At 46.7% G+C, this 13,428-nt stretch overlaps 1 protein-coding gene across 1 annotated transcript in view; it reads right to left on the reverse strand.

The window, feature by feature from the left end:
• The window catches only part of LOC147105807 (uncharacterized), a 117,301-nt gene that overhangs the window by 99,917 nt on the left and 3,956 nt on the right, over nucleotides 1-13,428 (reverse strand). The window lies entirely within an intron of this gene.

Below are 13,428 nucleotides of genomic sequence, written 5' to 3' on the forward strand. Positions count from 1 at the left end.
TGGCTCACATTAAAGTCACAAATGACATCCTTTGTGACTGTGACAAAGGTAAACTGTCCCTCCTCGTCCTTCTTGACTTGTCTGCAGCCTCTGACACGGTTGACTACTCCATCCTCCTCCAACGCCTCTCCACTGTCGTCCAGCTGGGTGGGACGGCACTCGCCTGTTTCATTCTTACTATCTAATCGTAGCCAGAGAATCACATAGAAGATAGGAGTAGGCCATTCGGCCCCTCAAGCCTGCTCCGCCATTCAATGAGATGGCTGATCATCCAAATTCAGTACCCCGTTCCTGCCTTCTCTCCATATCCCTTGATCCCTTTAGCCTTAAGAAATATATCCAACTCCTTCTTGAATATATTTAATGAATTGGCCTCTACTGCCTTCTGTGGTAGAGAATTCCACAGGTTCACCACTCTCTGGGTGAAGAAATTCCTCATCTCTGTCCTAAATGGCTTACCCCTTGTCCTTAGACTGTGACCCCTGGTTCTGGACTCCCCGACCATCGGGAACATCCTTCCTGCGTCTAGTCTGTCTAGTCCTGTTAGAATTTTATAAGTTTCAATGAGATCCCCTCTCATTCTTCTAAACTCCAGCGAGTATAAGCCCAATCGACCCAATCTCTCCTCATACGTCATTCCTGCCATCCCAGGTATCAGCCTAGTGAATCTTCGCTGCACTCCCTCTATGGCAAGAACATCCTTCCTCAGATAAGGCAACCAAAACTGCACATAATACTCAAGATGTGGTCTCACCAAGGCCCTGTACAACTGCAGCAAGACATCCTTGTTCCTGTACTCAAACCCTCTCGCTACGAAGGCCAACATACCATTTGCCTTCTTAACCGCCTGCTGCATCTGCATGCTTACCTTCAGCGACTGGTGCACAAGGACACCCAGGTCTCGTTGCACTTCCCCTTCTCCCAATCTATTGCCATTCGGATAATAATTTGCCTTCCTGTTTTTTACACCAAAGTGGATAACCTCGCATTTATCCACGTTATATTGCATCTGCCATGCTTCTGCCCAATCACCCAACCTGTCCAAATCATACTGGAGTTTCTCGGCATCCTCCTCACAGCACACACGCCCACCCAGCTTTGTGTCGTCTGCAAACTTGGAGATATTACATCTAGTTCCCTCATCTAGATCATTAATAAATATTGTGAATAGCTGGGGTCCAAGGACCGATCCCTGCGGTACCCCACTAGTCACTGCCTGCCACTCGGAAAAAGACCCGTTTATTCCAACTCTTTGCTTTCTGTCTGCCAACCAGTTCTCTATCCCAGTCAATACCTTGCCCCCAATCCCATGTGCCTTAACTTTACACGTTAATCTCTTATGCAGGACCTTATCGAAAGCCTTTTGAAAGTCCAAATACACCACATCCACTGGTTCTCCCTTGTCTATTTTACCAGTTACATCCTCAAAAAATTCCAGTAGATTAGTCAAGCACGATTTACCTTTTGTAAATCCATGTTGACTTTGTCCGATCCTGTCACTGTTTTCCAAGTGCTCTGCTATTACATCTTTTATAATGGACTCTAGCATTTTCCCCACTACCGATGTCATTCCCCATTTTCTCTCTACCACCTTTTTTGAATAGTGGGGTAACATTAGCTACCCTCCAATCCATGGGTACTGTTCCAGAGTCTATCGAATGTTGGAAGATGACCAGCAATGCATCTACTATTTCTAGGGCCACTTCCTTAAGTACCCTAGGATGTAGATTATCAGGCCCTGGGGATTTATCGGCCTTCAATCCCGTCAATTTCCCTAACACCATTTCTCTACAAATACTGATTTCTTTCAGTTCCTCCCTTTCATCAGACCCTATGTTCCCCGACATCTCTGGGAGGTTATTTGTGTCCTCCTTTGTGAAGACAGAACCAAAATATGTATTTAATTGATCTTCCATTTCTTTGTTCCCCATTATGAATTCCCGATTCTGACTGCAAGGGACCTATGCTTGACTTCACCAATCTTTTTCTCTTCACATATCTATAAAAGCTTTTACAGTCAGTTTTTATGTTCCCTGCAAGCTTACTCTCATACTCTATTTTCCCCCTCTTAATTAATCCCTTTGTCCTCCTTTGTTGAATCCTAAACTGCTCCCAATCCTCAGGTTTACTGCTTTTTCTGGCCAATTTATATGTCCTCTCCTTGGATCTTATGCTATCCCTAATTTCCCTTGTTAGCCACGGTTGAGTCACCTTTTTTGTTTTATTTTTATGCCAAACTTGGATGAACAAATTCTGTAGTTCATCCATGCGGTCTTTGAATGTTTGCCATTGCCTATCCACCGTCAACCCTTTGAGTGACATTCCCCAATCAATCCTACCCAACTCGCGCCTCATACCACATACCATCGTAGTTTCCTTTATTTAAATTCAGGACCCTAGTCTCTGAGTCAACTACTTCACTCTCCATCTTAATGAAGAATTCTATCATATTATAATCGCTCCGACCCAAGGGGCCTCGTACAACAAGATTGCTAATTAATCCTTTCTCATTGCATAATACCCAGTCTAAGATGGTCTGATCTCTAGTTGGTTCCTCGACATATTGGTCCAGGAAACCATCCCGTATACACTCCAGGAATTCCTCCTCCACAATATTGTTACTAATTTGGTTAGCCCAATCTATATGTAGATTAAAGTCACCCATGATAACTGCTGTGCCCTTATTGCACGCTTCTCTAATTTCCCTTTTAATGCCATTCCCAACCTCCGCATTACTGTTTGGAGGTCTATATACCACTCCCACTAACGTTTTCTGCCCCTTGGTATTTCTCAGTTCTACCCATACAGATTCCACATCATCAGAGCTAATCTCCTTCCGTACAATTGTGTTAATCCCCTCTTTACCCAGCAATGCTACCCCACTTCCTTTTCCTTTTTGCCTATCTTTCCTGAATATTGAATACCCCTGGATGTTGAGTTCCCAGCCTTGGCCACCCTGGAGCCACGTTTCCATAATCCCAATCATATCATATTCGTTTACCTCTATTAGCACAGCTAATTCATCTACCTTATTACGAACTTTCCTCGCATTAAGACAGAAAGCCTTCAGGCTTGTTTTTTTAACGCTCTTAGACCGTTTAGAATTATTATTTACTGTGGCCATGTTTGATTTAAACTGTTGATTTCTCTGACTGCCACTTTTGTTTTTCTCCTTCCTGTCTTTTGCTTTTATCCTTGTTTCCCTTTCCTCTGTCTCCCTGCTCAGGTTCCCAACCCCCTGCCATTTTAGTTTAAACCCTCCCCCAGAGCACTAGCAAACACTCCCCCTAGGACATCGGTCCCGGCCCTGCCCAGAGGCAAACCGTCCAGTTTGTACTGGTCCCACCTCCCCCAGAACCGGTTCCAATGTCCCAGGAATTTGAATCCCTCCCCCTTGCACCATTCCTCTAGCCACGTATTCATCTGAAATATCCTTCTATTTCTACTCTGACTAGCACGTGGCACTGGTAGCAATCCTGAGATTACTACCTTTGAGGTCCTATTTTTTAATTTACCTCCTAAGTCCCTATATTCAGCTTTTAGGACCTCATCCCGTTTTTTACCTATATCGTTGGTACCTATATGCACCATGACAACTGGCTGTTCACCCTCCCCTTCCAAAATGTTCTGCAGCCGCTCTGAGACATCCTTGACCCTTGCACCAGGGAGGCAACACACCATCCTGGAGTCTCGTTTGCGGCCGCAGAAACGCCTATCTATTCCCCTTACAATAGAATCCCCTATTACTGTAGCTCTACCCCTCTTTTTCCTCCCGGCCTGTGCAGCAGAACCACCCCTGGAGCCAGGAAGTTGGCTGCTGCTGCTTTCCCCTGATAAGCCATCCCCCCCAGCAGTATCCAAAGTGGTATATCTGTTTGAGAAGGGGATGGTCACAGGGGACTCCTGCACTACCTGCCTGCGCCTACTACTCTGCCTGGTGATCACCCATTCCCTTTCTGCCTGTGCAACCTTTACCTGCGGTGTGACCAACTGATTAAACGTGATATCCACGACGTCCTCAGCACCGCGAATGGTCCAGTATGTATCCAATCGCAGCTCCAGCGCCGCAATGCGGTCTGCCAGTAGCTGCAGCTGGATACACTTCCTGCACACATGGTCGTCAGGGACACAGGAAGTGTCCCTGAGTTCCCACACAGCGCAGGAAGAGCATACCACGGAGCCGAGCTCTCCTGCCATGACTTACCCTTTAATTAATTCAAATTAAATTAAATCAAATCAATCCCACCAATTACACTACAGTTAAATGATATACTTAAGGGCCCTGGTTTACCAACAGTCCCCGCTACACCACAGACACCCTCTAAACTATAGACCACAGAGTTTAAGTTTGGAAAAAGAGAGAAATACTCACCAACCAATCACTTACCTGCTTTCTGGTGACGTCACAGTTCGATTACTTTTTACTTCTCTCCCTCCCTCGGAGATTGGGAAGCCTACCTGCTGCCGCCGCCGCCTCTTGTAGTCGCTCCGCTGCTGTCTCGCTCCACTTAGGTCCGCTGCCGCTGTGAGGCCTACCTGCTGCCGCTTCTTGTAGTCGCTCCGCCGCTGCCTCGCTCCACTTAGGTCCGCTGCCACTGTGAGGCCTACCTGCTGCCACCGCCACCTCTTGTAGTCGCTCCGCCGCTGCCTCGCTCCACTTAGGTCCGCTGCCACTGTGAGGCCTACCTGCTGCCGCCACCGCCTCTTGTAGTCGCTCCGCCGCTGCCTCGCTCCACTTAGGTCCACTGCCACTGTGAGGCCTACCTGCTGCCGCCGCCGCCTCTTGTAGTCGCTCCGCCGCTGCCTCGCTCCACTTAGGTCCACTGCCACTGTGAGGCCTACCTGCTGCCACCGCCACCTCTTGTAGTCGCTCCGCCGCTGCCTCGCTCCACTTAGGTCCGCTGCCACTGTGAGGCCTACCTGCTGCCGCCACCGCCTCTTGTAGTCGCTCCGCCGCTGCCTCGCTCCACTTAGGTCCACTGCCACTGTGAGGCCTACCTGCTGCCGCCGCCGCCTCTTGTAGTCGCTCCGCCGCTGCCTCGCTCCACTTAGGTCCGCCGCCGCTGCCGCTGTGAGGCCTACCTGCTGCCGCCGCCACCTCTTGTAGTCGCTCCGCTGCTGCCTCGCTCCACTTAGGTCTGCTGCCGCTGCCCTGCAACGGCTTCTCTTCCCGCTCCCGCATTGTTACCTCTGGAGTCCCCCAAGGATCTATCCTTGGCCCCCTCCTATTTCTCATCTACATGTTGCCCCTTGGCGACATCATCCGAAAACAGCGTCACTTTCCACATGTACGCTGACGACACCCAGCTCTACCTGACTACCACTTCTCTCGACCCCTCCACGGTCTCTAAATTGTCAGACTGCTTGTCCGACATCCAGTTCTGGATGAGCAGGAATTTTCTCCAATTAACTATGGGAAAGACTGAAGCCATTGTTTTCAGTCCCCGCCACAAACTCCGTTCCCTAGCCACTGACTCCATCCCTCTCCCTAACATCTGTCTCAGGCTGTTCGCAACATTGGTGTCATATTTGACCCAGAAATGAGCTTCCGACCACATATCCGCAGCATAACTAAGACCGCCTATTTCCACCTCCGTAACATTGCCTGTCTCTGCCCTTGCCTCAGCTCATCCGCTGCTGAAACCCTCAGCCATGCCTTTGTTACCTCTAGACTTGACTATTCCAATGCACTCCTGGCTGGCCTCCCACATTCTACCCTACGTAAACTTGAAGTGATCCAAAACTCAGCTGCCCATGTCCTAACTCGCACCAAGTCCCGTTCGCCCATCACCTCTGTGCTCGCTGACCTACATTGGCTCCCAGTTAAGCAACACCTCGATTTCAAAATTCTCATCCTTGTTTTCAAGCCCCTCCACGGCCTCGCTCCTCTCTATCTCTGTAATCTCCTTCAGCCCCACAACACCGCTCTCCCCCCCCCCCGAGATATCTGCGCTCCTCTAATTCTGCCCTCTTGAGCATCCCTGATTATAATCGCTCAACTATTGGTGCCTTCTGTTGCGTAGGCCCTAAACTCTGGAATTCCCTGCCTAATCTTCTCCACCTCTCTACCTCTCTTTCCTCCTTTAAGACGCTCCTTAAAACCTACCTCTTTGACCAAGCTTTTGGTCACCTGCCCTAATTTTTCTTTATGTGGCTCGGTGTCAAATTTTTTGTCTTATAACACTCCTGTGAAGTGCCTTGGGACGTTTCACTACGTTAAAGGTGCTAAATAAATAAAAGTTGTTGTTGTTGTTATGGGCGGGCAATCCGTTCTGCCTCTTTACCGGCAGTCGGGAAAGTTGAAAATGATTCCTCGTGTGTTTGGGCATCAGGTGAAATCAGGATCGAGTGTGGCTGTAATGCTCTCCAGAGTAAATTATTATATTATAATAAGATAATCTATTATAGACAAGCTATACCTGAAAGGCTGACACATGAAGCAAGTATCAGAGGTTTGTCGGCATCCATGGAATTTCATCCCTGTAAGTAGTTGGCACTTTCAGGAAAGGAGGTGAGAAACCCGAGGGGGAAAACAAATCAAGAAATAATAAAAAGGAGAATTTCTGGTTAGGAATAGGAGTGAGAATACGTGGGGTTTTTTTCCTCACCAATTTTCTACCCTTTCCTTTCTCCCCATCCCTCCACTGGGTTATGGTTCCACAGGCTCTAGTCTCCTTCTAGTATTCATCCAAGTGGTTATTGTTCATGCGTGAACCTTGATAGTAAGTATTGGCAACAACAGCTTGTATTTATATAGCGCCTCACAGGAGTGTAATCAGACAAAAATTGACACCGTGCCACAGAAGGAGATATTAAGACAGGTGACTAAAAGGTTTCTCAAAGAGGTAGGTTTTAAGGAGCGTGTTGAAGGAGAAGAGAGAGGTGGAGCGGTTTAGACAGAGAATTCCAGAGCCGAGGGCCCAGACGGCTCAAGGCACAGCCGCCAATGGTTGGGCGAAGGAGGTGGAAGATGCCAGAGTTGGAGAAATGCAGAGTTCTCATAAGGTTGCAGGACGTTATAGAGATAGGGAGGGGCGAGGTCATGGAGGGATGAGAATTGTAAAATCGAGGCGCTGCCCGTCTGTGAGCCAGTGTAGGTCAGCGAGCACAGGGGTGATCAGTGAACAGGACTCGGTGCACATTAGAATATGAGCATCAGAGTTATGAAAGGTTGTATAACTGGAGGACATGGCAGCTGAGCTCAATTGTGTTCTCACTTGACAGCCACACACTGGGATTTCCAGCAAAGATCACTAGATGTTGATTGAGAGTGGCCCAATCTGCCCTGCCCGTGGGCACCGCAACCCTGCAGCTGATATCAACTTAACTCGGCACAATGCTGACTGTTTCGGTGCCGTTTCCTGCTCTCGCCCTGAACTAGATAAGTTCGTTCACTTTACTTCCAATTTCCACCCTTCCCTCACCTTCACATGGTCCATCTCCGACTCTTCTCTTCCCTTCCTTGACTGCTCCGTCTCCATTTCTGGCGATCGGCTTTCGACAAACATCCACTACAAGCCCACTGACTCCCACAGCTACCTGGACTACACTTCCTCCCACCCCGCTTCCTGTAAGGACTCTATTCCATTCTCTCAGTTTCTCCGTCTCCGCCGCATCTGTTCTGACGATGCCACCTTCCATACCAGTGCTTCTGACATGTCTTCCTTTTTCCTCAACCGAGGATTCCCCTCTACTGTGGTTGACATGGCCCTTGACCGTGTCCGTTCCATTTGCCGCACTTCTGCTCTCACCCCTGCCCCTCCCTCCCAGAACCATGATAGGGTTCCCCTTGTCCTCACCTTTCACCCCACCAGCCTCCACATTCAACGGATCATCCTCTGCCATTTCCGCCACCTCCAACGTGATCCCACCACCAAATGCATCTTTCCCTCACCTCCCCTTTCAGCATTCCGAAGGGTCCACTCCTCAATGACCCCTAACAGCCCTTCCCATGCAAGCGCAGGAGATGCAACACATGCCCTTTTACCTCCTCCCTTCCCACTGTCCAGGGCCCCAAACACCCCTTTCAGGTGAAACAGCGATTTACTTGTACTTCTTGCAATTTAATATACTGTATTCGCTGCTAACAATGCAGTCTCCTCTACATTGGGGAGACCAAACGCAGATTGGGCGACCGCTTTGCGGAACACCTCCATTCAGTCCGTAAGGGTGACCCTAAGCTTCCGGTCGCCTGTCACTTTAATTCACCGCTTCACTCCCACTCTGATCTCTCTGTCCTCGGGCTATTACATTGTTCTAATGAAGTTCAACGTAAGCTCAAGGAACAACACCTCATCTTTCGATTCGGCACTTTACAGCCTTCTGGACTCAACATTGAGTTTAACAATTTCAAACTATAACCCCTGCCCCCATTTTTCATGCTGTATGATTTTGCCATTCCTAGTTGCAACATTTTATCTTTCCTGCCTCTTACATAAGCACAGTATGTTCCTTCAATTCCTTCCTCCCCTGTCTCTGCACCTGCTTAATATCTGTTACATCTCCAGTTTTTTCCAGTTCTGATGAAGGGTCCCAGACCTGAAACGTTAACTCTGTTTCTCTCTCCATGGATGCTGCCTGGCCTGCTGAGTGTTTTCAGCGTTTTCTGTTGTTATTAATGCTGCACAATCCTGGCATGTAACCTGGGCCCTTTCTGGTCTCTTTAGCTCAGTTACTTGCATGAGCTATTGGGGGAAACTATAGGATCGAGGGCTATAAGGATAAGTACAGACAGAGATGATTGAATACTGTACGAAACATGCTCGGACCATGGAAGTGTCATGCCAAGGAAGACAGTTATTCAAGGATATGTAAGCATATCTGAAAATTATTTGATTGATCTGTTTGGGATAGTCTTCCATTATAGTCCATTTCTCACTCCTTGCTTGCTTATGACACCAGAAAAACTTTCTGTGTTCATGACAGTGAATGTACAGCTGCTAAACCCAAAACCCAGGTAAGGTTTAACTCTGGCTGGCCAAAGGCTTGGTTAGCTATAACATTACATGAAGGGCCATCTTCTTTTCACAAAAATTCTTTTTGTACTATCTTCTGCAAAGTCTCAAGTTTATCTCTCTCCCGGGAGATCACATGGGTTCGGGTGGGATGGAGAGTGATAGAAGATTTGAGGTTAGGATCAGATCAGCCATGATCTTATTGAATGGTGGAGCAGGCTCGAGGGGCCGATTGGCCTACTCCTGCTCCTATTTCTTATGTTCTTATGTAAGTCAGTCCAGTCCTCACTGATGTCCATTTGTGGAAGGATTTGGAGGACAGGATAACATTTCTGTGGACTAGCAAAATGCTTTATAAGCATAATAATAACTACTGCCTACTTGATTAACTTCACATATGGCAAAACATCTGTACCTGCTCACTTACTTAAGGTTTAAATGGGAAATATGAACAGCCGACTAGTGAGGAAGTATGTGTAGCAGTGGGTTGGACACTTGGATCTTGGGATCAAGTCACAGCCCAGGCAGTCTCTCCCTAGTCTCCTGGCCGTAAGAGTTTTACATGAAACATGTCTGACAAATGTGATTGACATCTTCGATGAAACAATGGAGAGGGTTGATAAAGGTAATGCAGTTGATGTGTATATGGACTTTGAGAAGGCATTTAATAAAGTGCCACATAATAGACTTGGTAGCAAAATTGAAGCCCATGGGATTAAAGGGGCAGTGGCAGCATGGATACGAAATTGGCTAAGAGACAGAGAGTAGTGGTGAACGGTTGTTTATCAGACTGGAGGAAATATACAGTGGTGTTCCCCGGGGTCGGTCTTAGGACCACTGCTCTTTTTGATATATATTAATTGGATTGCACTTTCAAAGAGCCGGCACAGATGCAATGAGGTGAATGGCCTCCTTCTGTGCTGTATGATTCTATGAAATTAGTCTCACCTTAGCTATTGGTAGATATGGGCCAGTGCACAAAGCTACCCCTAATATGGTACTAAATTAAAGAGACCACAGGATGGCTGGCGGAAAATGGAAAACCGTGACAAGAAGCAGTAGGAGGTAACCTCCCTCTGTTGGCACTAAGGGACATTTTGGGGGTAAAGTAGACGGAGGTTTACTCTGCATCTGACCGTGCAACACCTAACTGGGGATTGACACTAAATGCATGTCTGAAATTGAATTCAATTTCCCAGCACAAATATCCCTCACCTGATGAATCACACACAATGAAATGAAAGGCCTTAGTATTATGAAGGGAAATGTGTGCATGTATGAGTGCTTCTCAGTTATTTCTTGCTACAGTACTGGGTTAAACTGTTGGTTGGAGGCAGCCTGAAGCAGATGATTTGAATAGAACTCTCCCTAATGTGATGCTATGAAGTTCCTCTGTAGTGACACTATGAATGGGAAGAGTGGGCAGTGAGCAGCACTTCCTATTCATGATATTGCTGGAATACAAATTTAGGAGTTTTTTTTATTTGTTTATGGGATGTGGGCGTCGCTGGCAAGGCCAGCATTTATTGTACAGTACTGTTAAGAGGAACTTCACACCAAATGTCTACTTCCAGTCTGACTCTAACTATCATACCTAAAGCATAAAACACAGTAACTCTAGATATGAATTCATGATTTAGTTAAAATGTTGCACACATAACTTGATGCAAGCGTTGGCTCAGTGGTAGCACACTCACCTCTGACGTGGAAGGTTGTGGGTTCCAGCCCCATTCCAGAGACTGGAGTACAAAATCTAGGCTGACATTTCAGTGCAGTACTGAGTGAGTGCTGCACTGTCGGAGGTACCGTCTTTCAGATGAGACGTTAAACCGAAACCCCGTCTGCCCTCTCAGGGGGACGGAAAAGATCCCATGCACTATTTCGAAGAAGAGCAGGGAAGATATCCCCGGTGTCCTAGGCCAATATTTATCCCTCAACCAATATCACTAATACAGATTATTTGGTTATTATCACATTGCTGTTTGTGGGACCTTGCTGTGTGCACATTGGCTGCTCCGTTTCCTACATTACAACAATGACTACACTTCAAAAAGTATTTAATTGGTGCTAAAGCGATTTGGGATGTTCTGAGGTCGTGAAAGGCGCTAAATAAATGCAAGTCTTTGTTCTTTCTAAAAACAATAGCGAGATATATCAGTCACAAGTGTGCATGTATCTACCCATATATAAGCAAGTCATCCTCAGTTCCGAGGAACTGCCTAAGAAGAGGATATACTGAGGATTTAGTTGAACATTGTCCCTTTTAGTGTCTGCCTATGTGTAAAATGATCTTATTGTGGCATATTGATAAAAGAAAGGGTGTTCATTTTAAGTTGCCGAGCGGCAAAACTCAAAATTAGAGTATCGTTCATCTTTGCACCAAGTGATAAAATCAGGCGTACTCAAGATGAGAGACAGTGAGCCCCAGAGGCAGTCTTCCATCTTTTGTTCCAACAATGCATACCAACCTCCGAAGAGAAGTCAGTACTGAGCCACAACATCCTTACTTCCCATATCCTTTCTCTTTGTGGCCGCTCTGCGTGATGACGGTGTTCCCGTTACCTCTTCCTCTAAAAGCAGCTTATGCTGAAATTTTTGTATTGAATAGTCATGCAGGGCCACATGAGTCATTGTGTTGCACCACTGCCCTTCATGGTTCTGCATTGCTGTGTTCTTAATGAAAGGGAATTCTGTGAAAAACTACTCTTTTCAAGTAATGTTTGGCTCCCTCCTCTCTCGGGCATCAATTGCAGCAGACAAGGGCAGACAGACAATGTGTTCCCACTAGCACCGCTACTGAGCCAGCTCAAAATAAGGTGTTTGTGTGAGGAGCCAGGTGGTGATTCTACCTCACTGTTGAGAAGCACCTGGCTCCTGCTCAGCATCTTTCCACAGAGACCATGGTGGAGACCGGAAGTGAGTGTGTGCAGTATGCCGAAGGTTTGCCAACCCTCCAGGATTGTACTGGAGTCACCAGGAATTGAAGATTAATATCCAGGACACGACTGCAAGTAACCCGAAAGAAAAATGATAGGGGCATTAAAAAGTGTTTTTTTTTTCATTTTCTTTGAACGCTTTTGTTTATTAGTTATAAAAATTAGATGGGAATAAAAGGCTGTTTGACTAACAGTCAAGGTTAATCCAATCGGGTAACAAAGAGTCTGTTCGCTTTCCAATTGGCCATGGAAAGGCGATGCATCTGGAGGTTGGACCATAGAATCATAGAATGGTTACAGCACAGAAGGAGGCCATTCGGCCCATCAAGCCTATGCCGGCTCTCTGCAAGAGCACCTCAGCTAGTCCCATTCCTCCGCCTTTTCCCTGTCGCCCTGCAATTTTTTTTCCTTCAGCTACTTATCCAATTCCCTTTTGAAAGCCACGACTGAATCTGCCTCCACCACCCTTTCGGGCAGTGCATTCCAGATCCTAACCACTCGCTGGGTAAAAAAGTTTTTCCTCATGTCGCCTTTGGTTCTTTTGCCAATCACCTTGAATCCATGTCCTCTGGTTCTCGACCCTTCCGCCAATGGGAACAGTTTTTCTCTATCCACTCTCTACACCCCTCATGATTTTGAATCTCCTCTCAACTTTCTCTGCTTTAAGGAGAACAACCCCAGCCTCTCTAGTCTATCCACGTAACTGAAGTCCCTCATCCATGGAATCATTCTCGTAAATCTTTTCTGCACCCTCTCTAAGGCCTTCACATCCTTCCTAAAGTACGGTGCCCAGAATTGGACACAATACTCCAGTTGAGGCCGAACCAGTGTTTTATAAAGGTTCATCATAACTTCCTTGATTTTGTACCTTATGCCTCTATTTATAAAGCCCAGGATCCCGTATGCTTTTTTAACTGCTTTCTCAAACCTGCTCTGCCACCTTCGAAGATTTGTGCACATATACCCCCCAGGTCTCTCTGTTCATACACCCCCTTTAGAATTGTACCCTTTCGTTTATATTGGCTCTCCTCATTCTTCCTACCAAAATGTATCACTTTGCACTTTTCTGCGTTAAATTTCACCTATAACATGTCCACCAATTTCACCAGCCTGTCTATGTCTTCTTGAAATCTATCACTATCCTCCTCACTGTTCACTATACTTCCAAGTTTTGTGTCATCTGCAAATTTTGAAATATACCCAAGTCCAAGTCATTAATATATATCAAGAAAAGCAGTGGTCCTAGTACCGACCCCTGGGGAACACCACTGTGTACCTTCCTCCAGTCCAAAAAACAACCATTCACCTCTACTCTCTGTTTCCTGTCACTTAGCCAATTTTGTATCCATGCTGCCACTGTCCATTTTATTCCATGGGCTTCAAATTTGCTGGCGAGCCTAAAATGTGGCACTTTATCAAACGCCTTTTGGAAGTCCATCTATACCACATCAACCACATTGCCCTCATCAACCCTCTCTGTTACCTCATCAAAAAACTTGATCGAGTGGTGGGAGTGTGGGGGCGGGGCAGTTCGAGAC

This window comes from Somniosus microcephalus, chromosome 17 (genome assembly GCF_052327205.1).
Source record: "Somniosus microcephalus isolate GS21.2 chromosome 17, FLI_Smic_1.0, whole genome shotgun sequence".
Taxonomy (NCBI): Eukaryota; Metazoa; Chordata; class Chondrichthyes; order Squaliformes; family Somniosidae; genus Somniosus; species Somniosus microcephalus.